The following is a 23,959-nucleotide window of genomic DNA, read 5'->3' on the forward strand; positions in this document are numbered from 1 at the left end:
CTAAGGCTGGTGCAACAGCTAAGTGACGACAATCCAGATCGAAGGTTAGAATTTTGTGAATGGGTTCAGGAGATGGTGAGACGTTAACCGGGATTTATTGGTAGCATAATTTGGTCGGATGAAGCCCAATTCAAACTCAATGGGACTGTCAATAGGCACAATTGTGTGTACTGGGCTGAAGATAATCCTCACAGTACAGTTGAAAAGGCTGTGAATTTGCCTGGTGTAAATGTGTGGTGTGGTTTGTCTTCGAGGGGACTCATTGGGCCCTTCCGCTTTGAAGGTACTGTTACTGTAGAAATGTACCTAACAATCATTGCTGACTCCATATTCCCTGTCATTTGTTCACTACACGGTAATGATGAGTTTTATTTCCAACAAGATGCCGCCCCGCCACACTATCATAGGGACGTACGAGCATACCTGGATCACAATGTGCCAGGACAGTGGATAGGACGCAGAGGGCCAATCGAGTTTCCTGCACGCTCTCCAGACCTCACGCCACTGGGTTTCTTCTTATGGGGCACAGTAACAGATGAGGTGTACAAACGTAAACCACATAACCTTAACACACTTGGGAATGAGATTCAGGTGGTGTGCGCAGAAATCTCAATGGACACTTTGCTACGATGTACAGAATCAGTGGTGACTCGTACTCAGAAATGTATTGATACTGAAGGCCACCAGTTTGAACATTAATCACATTTGCAAAGACCATTTATTTTTCCAATTGGACTTTAAGCTTTCCATTTCCAGAAATTTAACACTGTAGAACGGGAAATAAATTTTCTATGATGCTTCAAAGTGTGTATACATTTTTTTGACGCACCCTGTATATAAGGAATCTTAGGAGGGTCGTAGGAAACAACATGCTAATACGCTCCTTTGAGGCACCGACAGGACAGAGCTTTTCTTTAACTGCAGGCGTTTGGACGCGAAGATGTGGGAATTTCTGTGGTCAGCCTGGTCAACATTTTAATTTTGGAAAATTATTGACTAGTGGGAGGGTGCTCCAGGAGAACTGATAGCTGTCATTGCCTATGAGAGGCTAGGATTGGCTGTCGAAGGGGGTGAATGTTACGAGGGAAGACAGGAGGAACTAAGAAGACACTTGGTCTGTGGCTAGTGAGAGAATCACTTCGATTTTTGCTCGCAGAATTCGGTGTGAGTAGTAGTAATTTCACTTTGCAGCTCTAACTGGAGCATGTCCAGTGTTCGAGATCCGCAGGCATCGTCCTACAGTTTGGCCGCTGACCGCAGCGATGGCAGACAACACAGAGACGCAGTTAACCCTGCGTTGCTAGCGCGGATGACACTCCTCGTCCACATGACTTTCCCGCTCAATTTTGTCTGACACGGCTGGATTGAGTTCGCGCCATTTTCAGTACCTTTCTGTTAACTCTCCGGCTGTCAGCTCCAATCATTGTTGGTTTTCAGTTACGAAAGATACATTGTCTATGGAACGTTATTATAGTCTGGAGGACACTTGTCATCCGAGCGAGCTCTGCTGTCACAGTCTGAAACAAAGTCCGTATTACTTTATTGCTTTCCTAGATTCAATCACTCTTTTATGTGCGTAAATTTAGACTTACTGAAACTGATTGCAGTTACCTTCCGTGTTACCTAGTATTCTCTTTATTTTTAGATTGTGGAGGAGATGTCAAAGGCAAAACAACCTCGGACAGACTTTAGTGGAAATCCTAATGTATGGTTGGAATGGTTCAATGAGCTGAGTGATGAAGATGCTCACAGTGATAGCGCTGACTCAAAGACTGAGTATTGTGTTCATAAAAGCGGTCATGATTGAGGAACAGAACAAGAAGTGTCGGAAAATGATTAATATGTATCACAGGAAGAAGTAACTCAAGAGGATGCATTTTTTCAGGGAAAGATGGAATAACTAAACGGAGGAAAAATAAATATCCTACAAATGTTAGAAGCAGATCTTGTAATATTATTACGCATTTGTCTGGACCAAAAAATCAAGTTCGTATTAAAAAAGACAGAAATAGAAATTCTGAATTTGTTCTTCGATGAAAACATAGTAAGGATTGTCGCAACATGCGCTAATATATACATCAATTAAGTTCTCGGTAACTTCTCTAGGGAAAGGGATGCTAAAGAAACAGATGCGACAGCAATCAGAGCTTTCATTGGTCTGTTATATCTGTGTGGAGATGTTCTAGGAAGAGTATGTCGAAATTGTGGGATACCTCAAAGGAAACGGACTTGAATCATGTTATTTATGCACAAGTGAAAACCGATTCAGGGTTCTGTTGAGATGTCTGAGGTTTGATAATGTCCATGACAGAGATGTTCACAGAGAGATTGACAAGTTGGCTGCTGTCAGAGAGGTACCTGAACTATTCACGAACAACTGCAAAAAATATTTTTCACCTAGTGAATGTCTTACTGTCGACGAACAGCTTTTGACATTTAGAGGAAACTGCCCATTCAGGCAATATATTCCTAGCAAACAAGCAAAGTATTGGTTAAAAGTGTTTGCTTTGGTTGATGTAAAAACAACATACACTTTGAATTTAGAACCGTACGTCGGTAAGCAACCAGAGGGACCATGCAATGTCAGTAATTCAGCTGAAGAGATTGTTCTTCGAATGCTCGAATTGTTTCAAACGTTAGAATATATTATACTGTGTACAAATATTAACTGTATTATATTTAGATTTAATAATAAAATCTGTCATAAAGACCGTTCAAAGTATGTAAATAGACCGCTTGCTCTGTGGATGACACCTGTTCTCCGCACGAGTAATGTCACGAATTTTTGCGCGAGTGACCGAGGGTTAAGAAAAAAAAGGTAAGATCTGCGACCGGCTTTTGCATGTATAGGTCGAAATGTGCTGAGTAAAATCTAGAGTGTTAGAGTAGGAAGAAGGCGCCCTTCTGGCACGCGTAATTTTACGAACACAAATTTTGGCAATCACTGTCACCAGCTTGCGGAAACTGATCAGTGTGCTAATAATGTAGTAACGTGACTATCGGTTCCTTGTCTTGAAACTCTGTCTACCTTAGTTACTTGGAACTAAAATTAGTTTGGTTTGTAGTCACATTTCAAGAGACGTAAGTCCACGTTAGTCATAGAACTTGCGCTGGCATACGTGCTATTTCAGCTTTCTCTGGTTTGTGTGCATTTTGCTCAACATCCTATCGATCTAACAGCGTTGCTACAGCGTCGAAATTATTTTAGATGAATTTAATAATATTTTGTGTATCTGTACATGAGGTATTTTGAATACGTGCGTGAATGAAAACTAGGAATCAGACGAGAGCAGTTAGGGGTTTAGTTAAGTTAAAGGAAATTTCGAATATGGAACGAAATGAAGATAGGGAAGCATCAGGTACGAGGGAGGAGCAGACAATGTTTTCCAAGGAAGGGATAATTCAGAGTCCATCCATGCTTCAAACTGAACGAACAGAGAATTTTGAGTCAGAGGGTGCGATCGGATATGACAGGGAGAACTAGAAAGAGTCACTTCACGACACGAGGGCTCAGTTGAAAGGATCACATATAACCGGGTAGAAGGGAGCAGCAGGTCAGTTTCACCATTCCAGACGCATTCTCAGTTGAGTTCAGGAGCTTCAACTCCCAGCAGTAGAAGAGATGAGCGAAGTAACTCAGAACTTACTCTATTTGTTTTTGAAAAAAAAAAAAAATTGGAACGAAAGAATGAGGCAGCGAGAAAGGAAATGTTACAGGAAACGAAGTTAACTTGGAAAGAGATAAAGGAAAACTTGGATATTCTGATCCAGAATTTGACAGATGTAAAAAGATTAGTGACGGAAGCAAAGGGTGAGGCTACAGAAGTCAACAAGGTAGCGCAATCAGCAAAGCTGCTGATGGAAGAGATAGAGAAAGCACAGGAAGGAATAAATGCGCAATTAGAACAGCTTCCAGTCCTGGAAAAGGAATTGGGCAAAGTAAGCGGGAGGCAGGAAGAACAAGAAACACATATGGTAGAAATTGGAAGAAGAATGGTCAATATTGATGCTGATATTATCACGCGAGGAGAAATGAATCTCACGTGAAACACAGAAAAGATGTGAGGATCCTGGAAACTAGAATATAGCATCAGTCAGTGAAAATGAGGAAAATCAATCATTAATCCAGTCGAGTATAGCACAGGAAAGAGGAATCGGTAACGAGAATGGTTTTCGTGCGACATTCACGTTTGGAGATAGATGACAACCCACGAAGTAATTGTACTCCGTTGATGAGGACGCATGAAACAGACATGAACGGGTTTGTAGCGAGGGAAAGTAGAAGTAGTGAGTCAACAACATACAGGGTACCTGTAGCAGCATACAGAGAAACAAACAGCTGACAGGACATATGCTCAGGAGAAAGAAGCATTTGATTTTAAGCGCTTCCTTTCTATATGAAAATTCCAAACATATACGGCAACGGCAAATCCATTCATCCTAAGGTGTGGATATCTCAATTCATTTTATCATTATCTCCATAATGACCACTGCAGTTCAAGCTAGACTTCTTTGTGTGCACATTTAGAAAGAAATCCAGCAGTCCGCATGAGTGAAATCACACAAACAAGTAGCTCATATCAGGAGTATAAAGATGCTTTCCTTGCGATATATTGGTCGAAGGGAACTCATGAGCGCATCAAACTAGAAATTGCGTCGTTGACAAAGACTTAGACTCATCAGAAGAGAGGGGTCCGGTGAAGTTCTTTGACTATCTTTTACTCAAGAACCAGTACCTGAACACGACATTTAGCGCGAGTGAAATCATACGATTTTGTTACATGAAATTACCTATCAAGTATGAGCAAGTATTGGCCAGCAAGTGTGGCAGAGACATAAAAGCATTCGAAAACACTGCGGGAGTTGCGTTTGCTTTTAACGAGAATCAGGTGAACAAAAGAAGGAGGGAAGCGGAGAACAGTAAGAACAATTCTACTAATTGTCGTGGACCACCGTGATGGGAGAATAACAGAAGAAACAACAGGAACAGAACACTGGACAAAGGTGGGCGGTTCCAGACGTTCCCACTAATCAAAGGCACAGGACATTATTTCCAGCTGAACAACACCCACAATTTATAGCAACGTGGCCACAACTTAATGAAAGTATGCAGGAAGCGGGAATCACGGAGATTAGGCCATCAGATGCTTGTGACAGAAGTCATGTGGCAAGTCAGACTCAACAATGGCAAATGTCAAGAGCAGGATCAGTCATTAGAACACCCACAGAACAACTCGGAACAGACCAGGACGATATTGTAGGTTCTATTAATATGTCAGAGCGGGAACAGCAAACGAGGGATGAAAATGATGGGAGAGATGCACAATATGCACAACGACAGTAATCAAGAGGAACGAGTTGTAAATAATGATGGGGACCAGAGAATAAGCATTTATACGTTAAGCAATGCTTTAGAGAGGAGGAAAATGAGGGAGCTCAAAAATGGTTCAAATGGCTCTAAGCACTATGGGACTTAAAATCTCAGGTCATCAGTCCCCTAGACTTAGAACTACTTAAACCTAACTAACCTAGGACATCACACACATCCAAGCCCGAAGCAGGATTCGAACCTGCAACCGTAGCAGCAGAGCGGTTCCGGACTGAAGCGCCTAGAACCGCTCGGCCACAATGAGGGAACAGAAGACGACAAACACTGGGTGTCGATTACAGATGATGAGCAAGACGTAGATGGCGAGTCACATTTAGGACTTTGCAATGAAAATTTTGAGTATGGTGTGGTACAAAGGTAGTGGCAAACATATGTCAAGACCAGAAGAGATGAGAAAGAAGTAAACAGAGACCAAAGAGGTGAACCCACAGAAATATTGGATAAAAATTGAAGTGATGAACAGTGTAAACTTACTCAAGTACGAAGACATGCCAGAGATCCTGTTGGAAGACAAGGAAGCATTGTGCGGTCAGGAGCTACACGCAGTGGTAAAGATAAGAGTGGGGGAAGGTAGAACTGAAGGTAATTTTTGATAGTGGTGGTGAAATCTCTGCGATTTACAATTTCACCTTTGAAAGATGTGAGAAGGAGTCTTGGTGGCCGGTTCTGTCTTTAAAAAAGACACACATAAACCAACGACAGATAAAGGTTATCGGATAAAAAATGTTGTTTTGCTTTTATCCATTTATCTATTTTCGTGGAAACTTTGACCTGGTTCCTATAGGATTAAAGTATAGAAGTGCCATACTCCAGAAACCTCCCAGAAAAACGCGTTTTTTGCGTGTAAAATCCAAACGAATTAATATTTTTGTCAAATGGTTAAAACCTACCTTAGACCAAGGTCCAATACGCCAGTGGCCCAAATTTGAGCCATCAGTCTCGCTCCAGTCCTGTATTATTTAACGGTGACTGTTTTTGGACGTAAAATCTGAATGAGGGTAACTGTTTTTGCATGTAAAATGGGAAAGTTGCACATATAAATGGTACCCTTAGCTGAGCATGATTTCCGTCCAATTAAGATCTTTTGCAACAGGAATTAATCGATTCACACAATTTGCCTGGGCGCCAGCTCTGGTTCGTCATTCAAACCTTGCTTAATACAGGGTGATTCAAAAAGAATACCACAACTTTAAAAATGTGTATTTAATGAAACATAATATAACCTTCTGTTATACATCATTACAAAGAGTATTTAAAAAGGTTTTTTTTTCACTCAAAAACAAGTTCAGAGATGTTCAGTATGGCCCCCTCCAGACGCACGAGCAATATCAACCCGATACTCCAACTCGTTCCACACTCTCTGTAGCATATCAGGCGTAACAGTTTGGATAGCTGCAGTTATTTCTCGTTTCAAATCATCAATGGTGGCTGGGAGAGGTGGCCGAAACACCATATCCTTAACATACCCCCATAAGAAAAAATCGCAGGGGGTAAGATCAGGGCTTCTTGGAGGCCAGTGATGAAGTGCTTTGTCACGGGCTGCCTGACGGCCGATCCATCGCCTCAGACAGTGCTTGAACCAATTTCAGACGATAAGGTTTCATAACTAACCTTTTTCGTAGGACTCTCCATACAGTTGATTGTGGAATTTGCAGCTCTCTGCTAGCTCTGCGAGTCGATTTTCCTGGGCTGCGAACAAATGCTTGATTTTCATCACTCGTTCTCGGCCGTCCAGAACTTTTCCCTTTGCACAAACACCCATTCTCTGTAAACTGTTTATACCAACGTTTAATACACCACCTATTAGGAGGTTTAACACCATACTTCGTTCGAAATGCACGCTGAACAACTGTCGTCGATTCACTTCTGCCGTACTTAATAACACAAAAAGCTTTCTGTTGAGCGGTCGCCATCTTAGCATCAACTGACGCTGACGCCTAGTCAACAGCACCTCAAGCGAACAAATGTACAACTAAATGAAACTTTATAGCTCCCTTAATTCGCCGACAGATAGTGCTTAGCTCTGCCTTTTGTCGTTGCAGAGTTTTAAATTCCTAAAGTTGTGGTATTCTTTTTGAATCACCCTGTATATTGAAACATAGCTACAGAAAGATAGTGTTCAAATGGTTATACAAATGGTCGCTGGTTTAGGATAAATAATACAGCGTCATCTGTAGGAAACGAACAGTTAATTCTTCTAATCCCTTTTCAAAAACTGGTATCCTGTTATTAAATACATCATACTATCTGTTAAACTCTTTCCTAGTCTCTTCCCTTTTGCTTTTTGTCTCTTCCTGTTCTTGTTGAGATATGCAAAACCGTTTTTTTCAGGGATCATATCAGAATTACTCGCGCAACACCATTTACTTTCTAAAGTAAATGAATAGAAGGCACCTTGCCTTTTCCTTTTTAACTCAAAGTCAATGCACCTGTATTTCTTATCTTATTTTAACCCATTTCAAAAAGACATAGAATGAGGACTAATAATGTCACATCACTTCCAGTTTTAAGACTTTCTAAACGTTCTACATTTCGAATTCAGTAAAAATTAAAAATATCACAACAAAATTCTGAGTACTTTTATCGAGTTGGGAAATTAAAAAAAAACATTATTACTTCTTTCCCATAATTTTACTGAAAAAAATATAATATAAAAACTGTAACACAATTGAATTAATTAATTTATAGAGCGAGTTCTCTCTATAAGAAATAACACCACTGCTTTCTTGCTGAAATTTAAATGATAAAAGAAAGGTGACATGCAGCTAAACGGATTTTCTCTGTAACTTACGGAAGAGTAAAAATTTAATTAGTTCATTAATTTGAAAATAACGAATAGAAGACGTTTCCTGCTCTCAAAAAGATCGTAACTTCATAGCAAGGCCGGCCGCGGTGGCCGAGCGGCTCTAGGCGCTTCAGTACGGAACCGCGCGACTGCTAAGGTCGCAGGTTCGAAACCTGCCTCGGGCGTGGATGTGTGTGTTGTCCTTAGGTTAGTTAGGTTTAAGTGGTTCTAAGTTCTAGGGGACTGATGACCTCATATGTTAAGTCCCATAGTGCTCAGAGCCATTTGAAGCATTTTTTGTCATAGCAAGATCCCGCAACAAGTGTGCGCGTTTTAGCAGGAAATTCTAAAATCAAGGAAATACGAATTTTTATTAAAGGTATTTTTGTGTTAATAATTACCAACCTACAACTACAAACTATAACGGGTAGAATATGTCATTTTTAAAATTAAAATACTGACTTTTGCGTGGACACCAATATTGGCTTAAAAAAAATTGCTCGCAACGAGCTTAAAAATATTTGTTGTATATTTTATCATTTGCAATTGATTTCATTTTTTAACTTTCACCAATTCATTAAATCGTACGACTTTGTAGTAAAGTTTTATTTGATTAAATAAGAAAATTTAAATGCTACCATAAACTCTTTTAAACTCAAAAAGTGATCTAAAATGTTGTTTTTGCAGTTCAGCCATCAGAAAACTTCCCCTGGTAGAGATCGTGCAAATAGGATCTGTTACGGGTAAAGTAAAGCGCTGGCACGCCAGTCGGGAACGACAGAGAAGAGATGGCCGCGAGAAGACGTCAGCCAATCGCTGACTGGACCTCCCTCCAGGAAGACAACGCGACAGCAGCGGCCCCTATGTGGAGAGCACATAAGCGCAGTGACCGACTGGTGGCGCGCCAGTTCAATAGCAGTTTCAAGATTAGGTACTAGTAAAGCAGCGTCAACGTTAGATTACTTAGCTTGTACTCTCTACATAGCACCGACTTGCGATTGTCTATACTGAAGTACTGAAGAAGATTGATAATTTGTATGTCGCCCTTTGCTTGCGACACATCTGTGTAATTGCAAAAGTTAAGTATTGAAATTTTCTTTTTGTAATAAAACTCATTAATACAATTGATTTGATTGTTTATCGAGCAATCCGAGTATCCAGGCTTCCTAGAGGAATCGTTAGCGCTACGATTTCACCCGGAACAAGCCTCACCCACTCACCCATCCGGAAAAAGTCCAGCCCATTCACCCCCGGTTTTTCCGGTCTTTGTTGGGCGCCAGGGTATCGTTTCAGTTGACCCACATGGTATACCGCGTTCGTCTGAAGTTGGAGTGAATGTTAAATTAATATCTTGCTAGGTCTTAAATTTTGCCAGATACTTAAAAGACACGTTACAAAAAACGTTCACAATTGGCCTCAGCTGTGCCAGGTACTTCCACAGCAAAAATAAGAGAAAACAATTTGGCACTGAATTCTTTAAATACGAGAACTCAGTATTCAGATTAATAGCCTATGAAGAAACATACTTCTGTGTGAGAAAAAGCACCCAAAGCTAAAACAGGAAAAACATACACTCAAAGAATAATTTGCTTGGAGAAAGAGGAACCACAGCATACTTGACACTTACATCTACATCTACGTCTACATCCATACTCCGCAAGCCACCTTACGGTGTGTAGCGGAGGGTACCTTGAGTACCTCTATCGGTTCTCCCTTCTATTCCAGTCTCGTATTGTTCGTGGAAAGAAGGATTGTCGGTATGCCTCTGTGTGGGCTCTAATCTCTCTGATTTTATCCTAATGGTCTCTTCGCGAGATATACGTAGGAGGGAGAAATATACTGCTTGACTCCTCGGTGAAGGTATGTTCTCTAAACTTCAACAAAAGCCCGTACCGAGCTACTGAGCGTCTCTCCTGCAGAGTCTTCCACTGGAGTTTATCTGTCATCTCCGTAACGCTTTCGCGATTACTAAATGATCCTGTAACGAAGCGCGCTGCTCTCCGTTGGATCTTCTCTATCTCTTCTATCAACGTTTCAGATCTCAGACAGTATATGTGAAACAAGAACCAAATTTGACTATACTTCCAAAGGGCATCAAAATTACTTTGTTCTTGCCATATCGATCCAAGCTGTTTTTGCGTGTTATTCTCTGAATAGTTTTGCTGAAAAGTTTTAGGGGTGGAAGAAGATCTAGCACAGCATGAAGGACGTTTACAGCCGTGAAACACAGCAGCATTTATTTCCTCCATAACTACTCAGTGACAAACATACACATCATCATTATTATTTTTAAAAAAATGGTTTGAATGACATTTACGAAATTAATAAATCTTTTGGTTAAAAACAGACAGGACAAAGAATAACGACAGATAATTTTCCTGAGACGTTTGCAACAGCATATAGGACACTAATCACACAGAAACAGCCACAATTCTTTATAATGTCGTTTATAATGCGCAGGTGTGGCATTGGAAGAATTTACAAGTTAACATTCACCAATTACCCATGCAAATACTAACGAAATGTGTGATGTACGCAAATACCTTACTGTTTTCATTAGGCATTTCCACTTTATGGCATTTATATATTCTTTAATTTTCGTGAGCTACTACGAGGGCCTACATAAAGAAAACGACTTGACTTACTTCTATATAACGTTGATTTTAGACAACAGAGTTATTCGACTGCATCCGTGACTTCACTACCGATATGACAAATTCAAGATCATTGTTTTCGCATTTATGTTTGCTCTGCTGTTTCCCTCAAATAAACGTATTATAATAAGTGAATTTATTTTTTGTTTTCTATTGTTGGCGATGCTTTCAGTTCTTTATAAATATTTTTATTTCTTAATAATGCAGATTCATATTATATTACTATCCAGAAAAACTTAAATTTCTTATCATTACTGCATTTCATCACAGTATAAGATGTGTTGGACTGTAACGATAATAACTTTGATGTAGCTTTTGGTTTGCGGAACTGGCGGCTGTTTAGGGGATGGCCTTACACTATGGAGAGGCATGTCGGGGGTGAATAGGCGGGGCTTGTTCCGGGTGAAATCCTAGCGCTAAGGGCACGTGCTTCCTAGGTTCAGCTTAGCGATCTATAGATTCCACGTAAAGCGCCCTGCCCGCTCCCAACTTTCCACTTCGTGTTGGGTACCGCTCTTCAACAATTCATTACTGAGGCGATTGTTTATTTGTACCGTTTACGTAACACGACATGTTTATTGCCTGTAGAAACACGTTTAGCCTGAAGTACTTTTACGGCAATGCCAGGCGAACACCAGACGCTGCTCAGGTCACGATTTCTCTGACACCGCCCACAACGCTCACAAGTTTCAAGTCACCCAAGACCATTTGACATAGTATGACACCTTCAGTGAAAGTAGTCTCTCTCTCTCATCCCTGCATTAAATTGCGAAGGAACCAAGGAAGTGTCGTCCCTCATGTATGAGTCCGTCCGGAAATGTTATGCTGATATCAACAAAAGTTTTGAGACATTTAGAAAACTGATATGCGGTTCGGCTCTACAAATAAAATATGCAGTAAAATCGGTGATTCCATCAGGCATTATCGCCGATTCCAACAGAGATCCGTCAACACTAATAAATTAAAAATGAGATTCATTTTCTTCACCATATTGTGGTGGTTATGCCACATCCTTGTCAATTTTGGTGTGTAGGACGAAGTCAAAGATCTAACTCATCCCAAAGATGTAACGCTGGGTGCATAAAGGGTCCATTTCAGGAATGTTATTGTCCACAAGCCATTAGCTGACAGATGCTGTGTCATGATAGGGTGCACTGACATACTAATACAGTCATCGTCTCGGAACTCTTCCTTTACCGTATGCAATACACAATGCCGTAAAATGTGTTCGTGATTCCGCATTTTGCATTTGCATTTGAAAAATCATTACAGCCATATTTATTAATGTACAAATCTAAAATTTTGCATGTGCAAAACAAAAGAGCTGTGTTTTGACAGAAAAATATAATAAAATGTGTAGGATTAATATTTTGCCAGAAATTTGAATTTTTAATTTTTTATTGTCTTTTTTATAAAAAGCCTTAACTCAAATTCTAATTATGCAATTAATCTGAAAATTTTATTGTAGTGTCTTGAGAAGGTTATAAGACCACTGAACTACAGTTACTAACTTACGGTACAAACTGTATCATTAACAGAGTTTTTAATTTTGCGCATCCAAAATTAACTTTTTTTCCTACATACAATCATTTAAAAATCAGAATGTAATTGCAGGATCTCGTATTTTTTAGTTCCAGGGAGACAACAACACGTTGCGAACAGTTCTTGAAAATTTCATAGCATTAGCGCATCTACTTTTTGAGAAAAGGCTTCTAATAACGTAAAAAATATAAAACAGAAAATGACGTTCAAAGATTTTTTTCTCATACTTCTGCATGCAATAAGCTTACCTCAATTTTAAAATCGTCCATATTGATACCCCTCACTCTCCAGGTTTCTCTTCTCTCCTCTTCGAATGTGCCTGGCCTGTACTTGCAGCCAAAGATATCGAAAGAAAATAGCCTTTACATGGACAAAAATTCCGCTGAAGCAAGCAGTTTCCCATAGGAAAAGGTGGGAGTGGCCGCCAGTGCAGAGTTAATCAGTTTAACAACTTAAAGGCATTCCTAAAGCTGCCATCACGATAAAATTCACGCACAACATGAAGTAAACTGTGTAGATCAAGAAAATAATATTTTTGAAAAATTGAATTTTTGGACCAAAATCCATTACATCCGCCCTTAAGCGCATTAAGAGGACCACATGTTAATCACGTAGAACACCTCCATTCCGTAACAGCAGGAGAGAATCCAGCGGGCGCTCAATGCAGAGGTTATCAGCGACCGACACCAACTTCTCCATATGTCGCAGTTGGCACCACACTTGATAGCAGGGAACATTATCCAGCCGTTCGCCAAATACAAATCATTCCATCAGATTGCCACAGGGTACAGCGTGTACATCACCCGTTTCCAGAGATCTAGTTGTGACGTTTATGCCACATCCCAGCCCACATTTATTCAAAAAAATATTCAACAGTGTGTGAATTCCTAAGGGACCAAACTGCTGAGGTCATCGGTCCCTATACTTACACACTATTTAAACTGATTTAAATGAACTTATGCTAACAAAACACACCCACCAATGCCCGAGGGAGGACTCAAACCTCCGGCGGAAGGGGCCGTGCAGTCATCGGTGACATGGGGCCTCTAACCGCTCAGCCACTCCGCGCGGCCCACATCCAATCAATGGCGGCTCGTGAGTATGTGTTCTGGGTGTTCACATATTTTTACATTCAGATAAATTTGAATGTATTTGCTGTATTACAGTTATGCTTATGAACAAATTTGTACAACTACAACCACTGCAACAACAACAATAATAATAAAAATAATAGTATGTATTACTTGTCTGGCGAAAGACATAATTGTTTTTGTGGAATTTTGTTGTTTTGTGCACAAGAACAGTTTGGAGCAAGAACAACAATGTTAAGCTTTCGCTACTCTCCGTTTCGCATTTTTGTGTGAGGATTTTCGAGCTTTTTTATTTATTTATTTATTTGTTATTGGACAAAGGTACAGTATCCCTGACACCTACATTATTCCACGAATTAACTTCCGGGCTGAAAATCAGACGTCCTGACGTTGCACCCACGCAACAAGTTGCGCTTATTATGCACTTCTTTGCTTTCGGCACTTTCTCAATCAATGGATGTGCTATGGTAGGCCCAATTCCTTGTCAAATAACTTTTTTGTTAGCGCTTAAAAGAGATTCAACAGAGTTCATGTTGCACTGCACATGAAAGCCGATTCGTGCACAGTAAAAAACCGGTTCTAAAAACGAATTGCCGTTTTTGGAAATGACTGAATTCAAGTAGTAATGTCTACCAACATGGTCACTCGAGTGGAATACAAATGAGGCGCTGAGAACCATAAGGGCCAAAAGGATACCGTCGCCGATCCTACATTTAAGTGAATATCAGAGAAACCAACAGCTTTTCCTTAACGTTCATACTTGTATATACAATGTGAGACTACAGCATAGATAAACCTGATTCACCATAAGATCAACAGATGTCAAAAGCATGAATATATGCTAGTCTCAGAATCGACGACGATCTGCTTATGGTTCTCAGAGCCGCAAATGGATCACTGCATGATAAAATCCTAAGTTTAATCTATTATAACTCATTCAAAGCTCACAAAATAGGTTTTTCCTGTAATTACAACTATAACATACTGCCATACTTTCTAATTTTACTATATAGTGAGTGAATTTGCGTATCTGAGTAATGTGCTGCCATCTAGCGAGATTTATGCTAGCGAATGGGTATAAGTCTGCTACACTGTGCTTCCACCTGGTGGCACTGATGTAAACCTGTAGTTGAGTGGTAAGGGCTATCTGTGCACCCCCGTGATCTGTGCACATTGTTTATCTGATCCAAATGTACATGGACCTTACGGCAACTACGTGTCGCTAGTTGCGCATGCGCAAAAGCACCTTGAAACGTGCTCTACAGAAGGTGAGCTCGCGATCCTGATGCCAAGTTTCACAGAATGTGACATAGCGCGGTACATGTAGTGCCGTATATTTCAGATTATCTCATCTATAGTGCGTTTGAGATCATTCAAAGGAAAGTAACTAATAAATCAGCAAGGCAGCAAAAATTTGGGGGTTCATGTACTCTTGTGGTCTTACACAGCAGCCACCACTTGATCTTATGTTTTAATGCACGGTAGAAGAAGATTTTGCTTAGGCCAGTATTACACTATCGAATTTCTTTGTCAAAAATTTGATCAAAGACGTGATCAAATATTCGTCAAACATATTTGACAAAGATATTTAACGTGGCGCTAAAAATGGGGTATTACACTGTCATCATATTTTTCGTCAAAGTTCAAGATGGCTGACAAAAACAACTTGTTATTGGTTCAAATGGCTCTGAGCACTATGGGACTCAACTGCTGAGGTCATTAGTCCCCTAGAACTTAGAACTACTTAAACCTAACTAACCTAAGGACATCACAAACATCCATGCCCGAGGCAGGATTCGAACCTGCGACCGTAGCGGTCTCGCGGTTCCAGACTGCAGCGCCTTTAACCGCACGGCCACTTCGGCCGGCCAACTTGTTATTAACTGCAGCAGTTGCATGTACCACAATTGCACTGTGTGCAGATGCGGGAGAGATGCGGGGGAAAAAAAGAAAACGTACCTGGGTGAAGCCGTGGGTTTTACGACGACACGATAAAAGCATCCAACAAAACTTGTTACGTGAGTTTATAGTGGAGGACGTCATGTCGTACATCAATTACTTCGAATGGATGAGCATACATTTCTGTATGTGCTCAGTGAAGTCTATCCTCATATCACAAAGCACAATACTCACTTAAGAACCGCTGTATTTATAGAAGACATGCTCACTGCAACACTCCGATTCCTTGCTACAGGACAGAGTTAGGTTAGGTTAAGTGAGGTCTCTAATCTTTTTTATCTATTTTTGTATTGAAGGTGTCTCACGTTGTATAGCGCCTCATCAGCTTGATACATCTCTATTAATTTTGAAGTTGTCGGTAAACACCAACTGAATTTACCGGCAATGTTTATAAAAACACTGCTGATGACAGAACGCTCCACGTGGTAACATGTCACATTGCAGTGAACAGAAGACAAGGTACTTCTTTGATCAAATCTGCAGCGAGACCTTAGATTTGATCAAATATTTGACGACATTTGACAAAGTTCGCTATTACACCATCAAAATTCTTTGACAAAGCTATTGGACAAAGAAATTTGATAGTGTAATACCAGCCTAAGGGAGGCTAGCGAGCAAGTAGGATCAGAAGACAGACTCACCCACGGACGCGCCCGATGGTCACATAGCGTGAGAACGGCCGGGACAGCAAGAGCCCTGTCTACTCGAGCACAGAGAGAGACAGTTTGGACTCGCCTACGACGCTGGTCGCCAAGAATCGAATATTTTATTATTTATATTTACTGTTTAAATATTAATATACAGCTCCAACTGTGCTGATGACATTACTTGCTCTGAGAACTTGTTAACAATAATTTCAGTATTACTCAGTTCATCAGGAAACGACAATTACAAATATTAGTTACTGGAAGTGCTTATTGATGGAAAAGATGTCAACCACGATTGTGCTGAGAGGGCCGTCGCCAAACCGCTAAGACAGCTCACTACCAGTGTACGATTGGTTTCCGAGGAGATAACATATGAATCCGTGTATAAACGCCGATCTCATGTAAAGACTCAACAGTTTTTTGAAAAATTGCCTCTGACGACGTACTTGTGCGAAGTTCTGTTAATCCGAGGCAGGTTACGATCGGCTTTCGACGTGGCAACACGCGAACTACGTTCATCATAAGAATAAACCTGATGTAAACAATCACAAACGCTATGACTGGTCAGCAGTCGTAGCTCTCAAAACACTGGTGTTGTTCCACTCTTGGAATTAGGTCCAACTTATGTATTAGGTGCTGTGTTGGCAGAAGAGCCAACACCGGGTTGCTAGAGGAGGCCGAAATGCACGCGTTTAATTACACGCAGACAGGCGTGAGGTCTGGAACAGGTCAGAGAAATAAGACTAGCAAAACAGGAGGTAACTGGTGGAATACTTAACTTTAATCCACAATTGGTGAACATCTCTCTTGACTGTACATAATTTCCATCTCCATATAAACTGGTAATGGCGCCTTGCTAGGTTGTAGCAAATGACGTAGCTGAAGGCTATGCTAACTATCGTCTCGGCAAATGAGAGCGTAATTGTCAGTGTAGCATCGCTAGCAAAGTCGGCTGTACAACTGGGGCGACTGCCAGGACGTCTCTCTAGACCTGCCGTGTGGTGGCGCTCGGTCTGCAATCACTGACAGTGGCGACACGCGGGTCCGACGTATACTAGCGGACCGCGGCCGATTTAAAGGCTACCACCTAGCAAGTGTGGTGTCTGGCGGTGACACCACATTAGGTATCTTATTATTGTGTCACTTAGCTAGGCAATTTTTATATAAAAAATAGTGTACAGTTACATTCTCTGTAAGTGCTACTTGTGATCTGATTGGCTATAATCCTTTCTCATAATAAACATGATGTAAACATTGCACTATGTATTCTTTCGCGTTTGCTTGAACCTCATTGGATTTCCGTTTGACATGGGACTGCAGCCGAGCTGTCTGGAGTTCTGTCAAGTACGATAATAAGGGCACGTTTTATGCTGTGCGTTACGCGCACATCGGCTTAAGCGATAATACGGGATAACAACAGCTTTACCGGCGCATTTAACTTGGACAGCACTGGCCGGTCAGCTGGTACAGCTAGCCTGCAGTGGCGTGGCCAGCTGCAGATCACACATAAAAAGAGACGAGCAGAGGAGCAATACAACTTCGAATGTCATTTAATTTTTGAGCAGAATGAAATAATACACCGCAAATCTCCCACAATACGCTCCTCAGACGACTAGGCGAAAACCGCAGCACGTTATCGTTTTTAGCTGACATACTATGTAATTAAAAACAAAAATGAAGGAAATTCTTGATTTAACCACAGGGTAATTTTTCTGCATAAGCTGTGTGTAACGTCAGAGAGTATTGAAGGATTTCACCGTATACTAAAATGTTGAAGCCACTGAAGGCATTATTTACAGTGAGTCATCTGGTAATCTCTTAGCTCCTTCCTTACGCGAAAACATTTCAGTTATGGAAGTGTCACCTGCTACGTTTATAACCAGCCTATCAACAGCAGAATCGACGAAGTCAACCGGGCGCAGAGGGGCCAAATCCCGCAGCTTGGTTCCAGATCAATTATGTTGGGTTCATATTGTAATGGTATTGCAGCAAATGTAAAAATGTAGCATTTGTATGACGTGCTCGATGCTGTGAAAATGTTTTTCATGTTCCTACGATACTTATCTACCTCTCTGGTATAGAACGACGGACATAGTCTAAATAAAGGGGATCTGGTTATTCATTTTTGCCTTAAAAATTTATATTGTTATGTTTTCGTAATTTAAACAAATTTAATGAACAGTCTTTCATAAAACATCGATAATTAAGAATTTGTATTTGAAATGGAAACAGGAATTTTGCGTCCAATATGTAATTAGAAACAAGAAGACGTGCATTATTAATACGAAATGTTGATGAGTTTTATAATTAACGAGATGTAAGTATTTCAGATTGAACGAGAAAAAAATGATTGTAAGGAGATTTGTACCAAATAACCAAATATGGTTCACATATCGTCCAAAGGTGGAAGGAGTATATAGAGGGTCTATACAAGGGCGATGTGCTTGAGGACAATATTATGGAAATGGAAGAGGATGTAGATGAAGATGAAATGGGAGATACGATACTGCGTGAAGAGTTTGACAGAGCACTGAAAGACCTGAGTCAAAACAAGCCACTGACGGCCGTGGGAGAGCCAGTCCTGACAAAACTCTACCATCTGGTGAGCAAGATGTATGAAACAGGCGAAATACCCTCAGACTTCAAGAAGAATATAATAATTCCAATCCCAAAGAAAGCAGGTGTTGACAGATGTGAAAATTACCGAACTATCAGCTTAATAAGTCACAGCTGCAAAATACTAACACGAATTCTTTACAGACGAATGGAAAAACTAGTAGAAGCCAACCTCGGGGAAGATCAGTTTGGATTCCGTAGAAACACTGGAACACGTGAGGCAATACTGACCTTACGACTTATCTTAGAAGAAAGATTAAGGAAAGGCAAACCTACGTTTCTAGCATTTGTAGACTTAGAGATAGCTTTTGACAATGTTGACTGGAATACTCTCTTTCAAATTCTAAAGCTGGCAGGGGTAAAATACAGGGAGCGAAAGGCTATTTACAATTTGTTCAGAAACCAGATGGCAGTTATAAGAGTCGAGGGACATGAAAGGGAAGCAGTGGTTGGGAAGGGAGTAAGACAGGGTTGTAGCCTCTCCCCGATGTTGTTCAATCTGTATATTGAGCAAGCAGTAAAGGAATCAAAAGAAAAATTCGGAGTAGGTATTAAAATTCATGGAGAAGAAATAAAAACTTTGAGGTTCGCCGATGACATTGTAATTCTGTCAGAGACAGCAAAGGACTTGGAAGAGCAGTTGAATGGAATGGACAGTGTCTTGAAAGGAGGATATAAGATGAACATCAACAAAAGCAAAACAAGGATAATGGAATGTAGTCTAATTAAGTCGGGTGATGCTGAGGGAATTAGATTAGGAAATGAGGCACTTAAAGTAGTAAAGGAGTTTTGCTATTTGGGGAGCAAAATAACTGATGATGGTCGAAGTAGAGAGGATATAAAATGTAGGCTGGCAATGGCAAGGAAAGCGTTTCTGAAGAAGAGAAATTTGTTAACATCCAGTATTGATTTAAGTGTCAGGAAGTCATTTCTGAAAGTATTCGTATGGAGTGTAGCCATGTATGGAAGTGAAACATGGACGATAAATAGTTTGGACAAGAAGAGAATAGAAGCTTTCGAAATGTGGTGCTACAGAAGAATGCTGAAGATTAGATGGGTAGATCACGTAACTAATGAGGAAGTATTGAATAGGATTGGGGAGAAGAGAAGTTTGTGGCACAACTTGACTAGAAGAAGGGATCGGTTGGTAGGACACGTTCTGAGGCATCAAGGGATCACCAATCTAGTATTGGAGGGCAGCGTGGAGGGTAAAAATCGTAGAGGGAGACCAAGAGATGAATACACTAAGCAGATTCAGAAGGATGTAGGTTGCAGTAGGTACTGGGAGATGAAAAAGCTTGCACAGGATAGAGTAGCATGGAGAGCTGCATCAAACCAGTCTCAGGACTGAAGACCACAACAACAACATCGTCCATTACACTATTTTTTTAATCTCATTTTACTCTATGTTGTTCGTTAACTTTGTTCGTGGCGGGCGTCCGATGACACTCCTTCAGGTTGTTCGTTGATCCGTTCACTCAGTTTCTTATGACAGAGGGTAGCTGACCGCACACGCTCAGCTACCGTGCCGGCTCCGCTATTGACTGTGCTACAGGTTCAATTAGGATTATTTTATCAATTACATTATATACAGACCTGGGGAACCTTCAGAGCCGATTATCTCAGTAAATTTATGAAAAACATTAAGAAAAGCCTATTTCTCGGCACTTTTTAACCGTGTTCCACGTGCGTATTTGACTACGGAACAGAAAGCAGCCTCAGCCATTTTCAAACTGCGCATTAACAGCGCGACAATCAGAGCACAACGCTGCAGAGGCCGTGACTGTACACGTTTTTTGAAATAAAAACTACGTAGCTACAGCGCGATTAAGAGAAACGTTGATGGCTGTTAATACATTTGAATATCTTCAAGTTTCATTTAACGTAATTTAGTAATAAGATATCTAATACATAATTAGGACCTACTTCCAAGAGCGCAGCAACACCAGTGTACGTGTGCTACCGCTTCTGACCAATCATCACGTTTGTGTTTGCTTAAATCAGGTTTATTCTTATGATGAACGAATTATAGCTGTTCATATGTACCACGAAAATGGATGACACTGCTTCCTGCTTCGTAGTGAACCACGCGCGCGGAACACCGCTAATGGCTAGAAACAAGTTGTTCTTAATGTTTTTCACAAGATTACAGAGAAAAATCGGCTTTGACGGTTTTCAGGAAACAGTGTGGCGAAATATAATAGGAGACATTTTAAATATGTTTGTCGCGGAAGTGGTAGCGTCGTAGATTGATAATGCCGGCACGGTAGCTCAGCGTGTTCGGTAAGAGGGTTAGCTGCCCTCTGTAATAAAAAAACTGAGTCAGCGGTCAACACTGAACTTGAACGGGTGTTATGGGACATCCGCACCGAACAAATGCAACGAACAAAATGAGAACAATTAAAAAAATAATTATCTGGGCTGGTGGATGGCGGTTCTAAACCCGCTGCGTTCTACAATTTTTTATTGTTCAGTTTGAATACCTAAATCATGTTTCGTTTGTACATCTTGCCACTGCTACACGACTCCCACAGTGTTGCGGACAATCAATAAATGTGTACTATCTGAAGACGAATCGCTAGGCGGTTCAATACCGTAATGGGATATTAAAATTGAAGAATAAAACAAAAGACCACTAGTTGCAGTAATTTCAAGAAACCTGTATTCCTGAGATGTCTGCTCTAAAGGTGTTACATATCCAATTATAGTATTCTGACATTTACTGATGTGGCGGGGAGTAATTGCAAGGATACCTATCTCTAATCGAGTTTTATCTTTCTGGTGAGTGCGCTGCAATGGGGCCGTTCTATTTGCCATGATGACTTTCAGGAAGTTTTGGCAATAAATATGAATGAAGTTGCGAATTTGATAAATGTAATCAACCTCTGTAATATCGATATATTCTTTGTAAGACTGTTTGAGACCAGAAATGTTGGTCAGAGAGATTAACGTAGCTTTGTCAGAGTGTCTGAGAGTAGGAGTAGCAAAGTGTATTGGATAGTCTGGCAATGTCCTTTAGTTAAAAAGGACGGAAGCTGGTCTGCTGTGTAGTGGAGGCAGCATTATATAAAAAGAATTTTGTACGAGGGTGAGTCAAATGAAAACCTTAAATATTGTTTAAAAATATTATTTATTGTGCGGAAGTGGTACAAAGCTGTATCGCTTTTCAATATAATCTCCTCCCCCACGCTCAATGCAAGTCCTCCAGTACTTACAAAGGGCATAAATTCCTTTAGAAAAAAATTCTTGTAGTAGTTCGCGCAACCACTCATGTACTGCGTGGCGTACCTCTTCATCAGAACGGAACTTATTTCCTCTCATTGCGTCTTTGAGTGGTTCAAACATATGGAAATCACTTGGGGCAAGGTTTGGTGAGTATGGTGGATGGGAAAGACACTCAAAATTCAGGTCTGTGATTGATGCAACTGTTGTACGGGCAGTGTGGGGCCTTGCATTGTCATGTTGCAAAAGGACACCTGCTGACAGCAGTCCACGTCGCTTTGATTTGATTGCCGGCCACAGATGATTTTTTAGGAGATCTGTGTGTGATGCGCCATTCCTTGCTCACTCTCTTCGTTTCCAGTTGGTGGAAGTGAACCCAGGTTTCGTCCCCAGTAACGATTCTTGCAAGGAAGCCATCACCTTATCGTTCAAAGCACCGAAGAAGTTCTTCACAAGCATCACCATGTCATTCTCTCATTTCAGGAGTCAGCTGCCGTGGCACCCATCTTGTAGACTCTTTGTGAAACTGGAGCACATCATGCACAATGTGGTGTACTGACCCAGGACTAATCTGTAAACGTGCTGCAATGTCATTCAGTCTCACTCGGCGGTTTTTCTTCACTATAGCTTCAACTGCTGCAATGTTATGTGGAGTCACAACTCGTTGTGCCTGACCTGAATGAGGAGCATCTTCCACTGAAGTCACACCATTTGCGAACTTCCTACTCTACTTGTAGACTTGCTACTGTGACAGACATGCATCACCGTACTGAACCTTCATTCGTCGATGAATTTCAATAGGTTTCACACCTTCACTACGCAAAAACCGAATAACAGAACGTTATTCTTCCCTGGTGCAAGTCGCAAGTGGGGCGGCCATCTTTATACTGATACTGCGACGGTATGTGTGCATCTGCACTATACTGCCACCTACAGGCCATTCTGCACGCTGTTTGTAGCAAACTTACCAACTTACAGGATAATGGCTCGAAATTTCGATTTGTTATTATAACTTTAAGGTTTTCATTTGACTCACCCTCGTAATATTATGTTTTGAGGAACGATATTGGACAAATGAGAAGAATGATAAAAGCCAACTTTTAGGGTAATACAGTTTTTTATATTTGTACCTGTGTAGCTTCTCATTATTAGAGCATTACATATGGTTGACGTTGGCTGTAGAAATTTTGTAGTGGAGCTTATGGCCTTGTCTTATAGTTGAAACAAGTGTTAAGGGAGGCAGCTGTACACAGGAGAGTTATTACGAAATACTTTGGTAACTAGCCTAGGTGTGAGAACTTTATGAAATGGTATATTGTAATTATGGCTTAATGAAGCACAGTTAAACTTTGAGTGTTGTTGTCATTTATCAGTCGTTTAGTTCCCCATCTTCATTTACTTTCATGACTGTTCTCACACTCGCACTGCACATCGCCTGTTGTGTACCGAGAAGCATTTATGAAAATTGGTAAGATACTGTCTTGCATTGCACATCGCAAGTATGGCAAATGATATTTGATTTTTGGCGGTCATACCGTTGTTCCCAATGGCAACAAGTTGCAGAGCAGACGAGCGTTCCATGAGTACAGTTAGGCTAATTTATTTAATCACCATCAAAGTTCATGTCCACTGTAAGGTACAGTGATTCGTAGAGTGTATTTTTGAAAATAATATCAGTACCAGTTCACAGGCTTAATACCAATAAAAGATTTCAGTAAAGTGCTGTCTTGTGACTTTTCAAGCAGTTTTACCAGAAAGTCAGATGCATTAATTTTTATGATCATTTGCTGTGTAATTACAATAACATTTCTGGTACAATGATCGTTTGCAAGACTAAAGATAAGGATTATCAGTATTCAGGGCCAACATTTTAAGCTGTGCATTTTGTTTTGCAGTCAGATGGCGTATGTAAATTTCACTGAAACCGGGTTGCTTTCTCGCAGACGAATATTTTATGTACCGGCTAGTCTGGATTTCGCATCGTGTAACGTAAGCTCCACATATTTCCGTTCTGAAGTATTAAAGACTGGAAAAAGAACCGTTAACTGAAGATA

Source organism: Schistocerca piceifrons, chromosome 5 (genome assembly GCF_021461385.2).
Source record: "Schistocerca piceifrons isolate TAMUIC-IGC-003096 chromosome 5, iqSchPice1.1, whole genome shotgun sequence".
Classification (NCBI taxonomy): Eukaryota; Metazoa; Arthropoda; class Insecta; order Orthoptera; family Acrididae; genus Schistocerca; species Schistocerca piceifrons.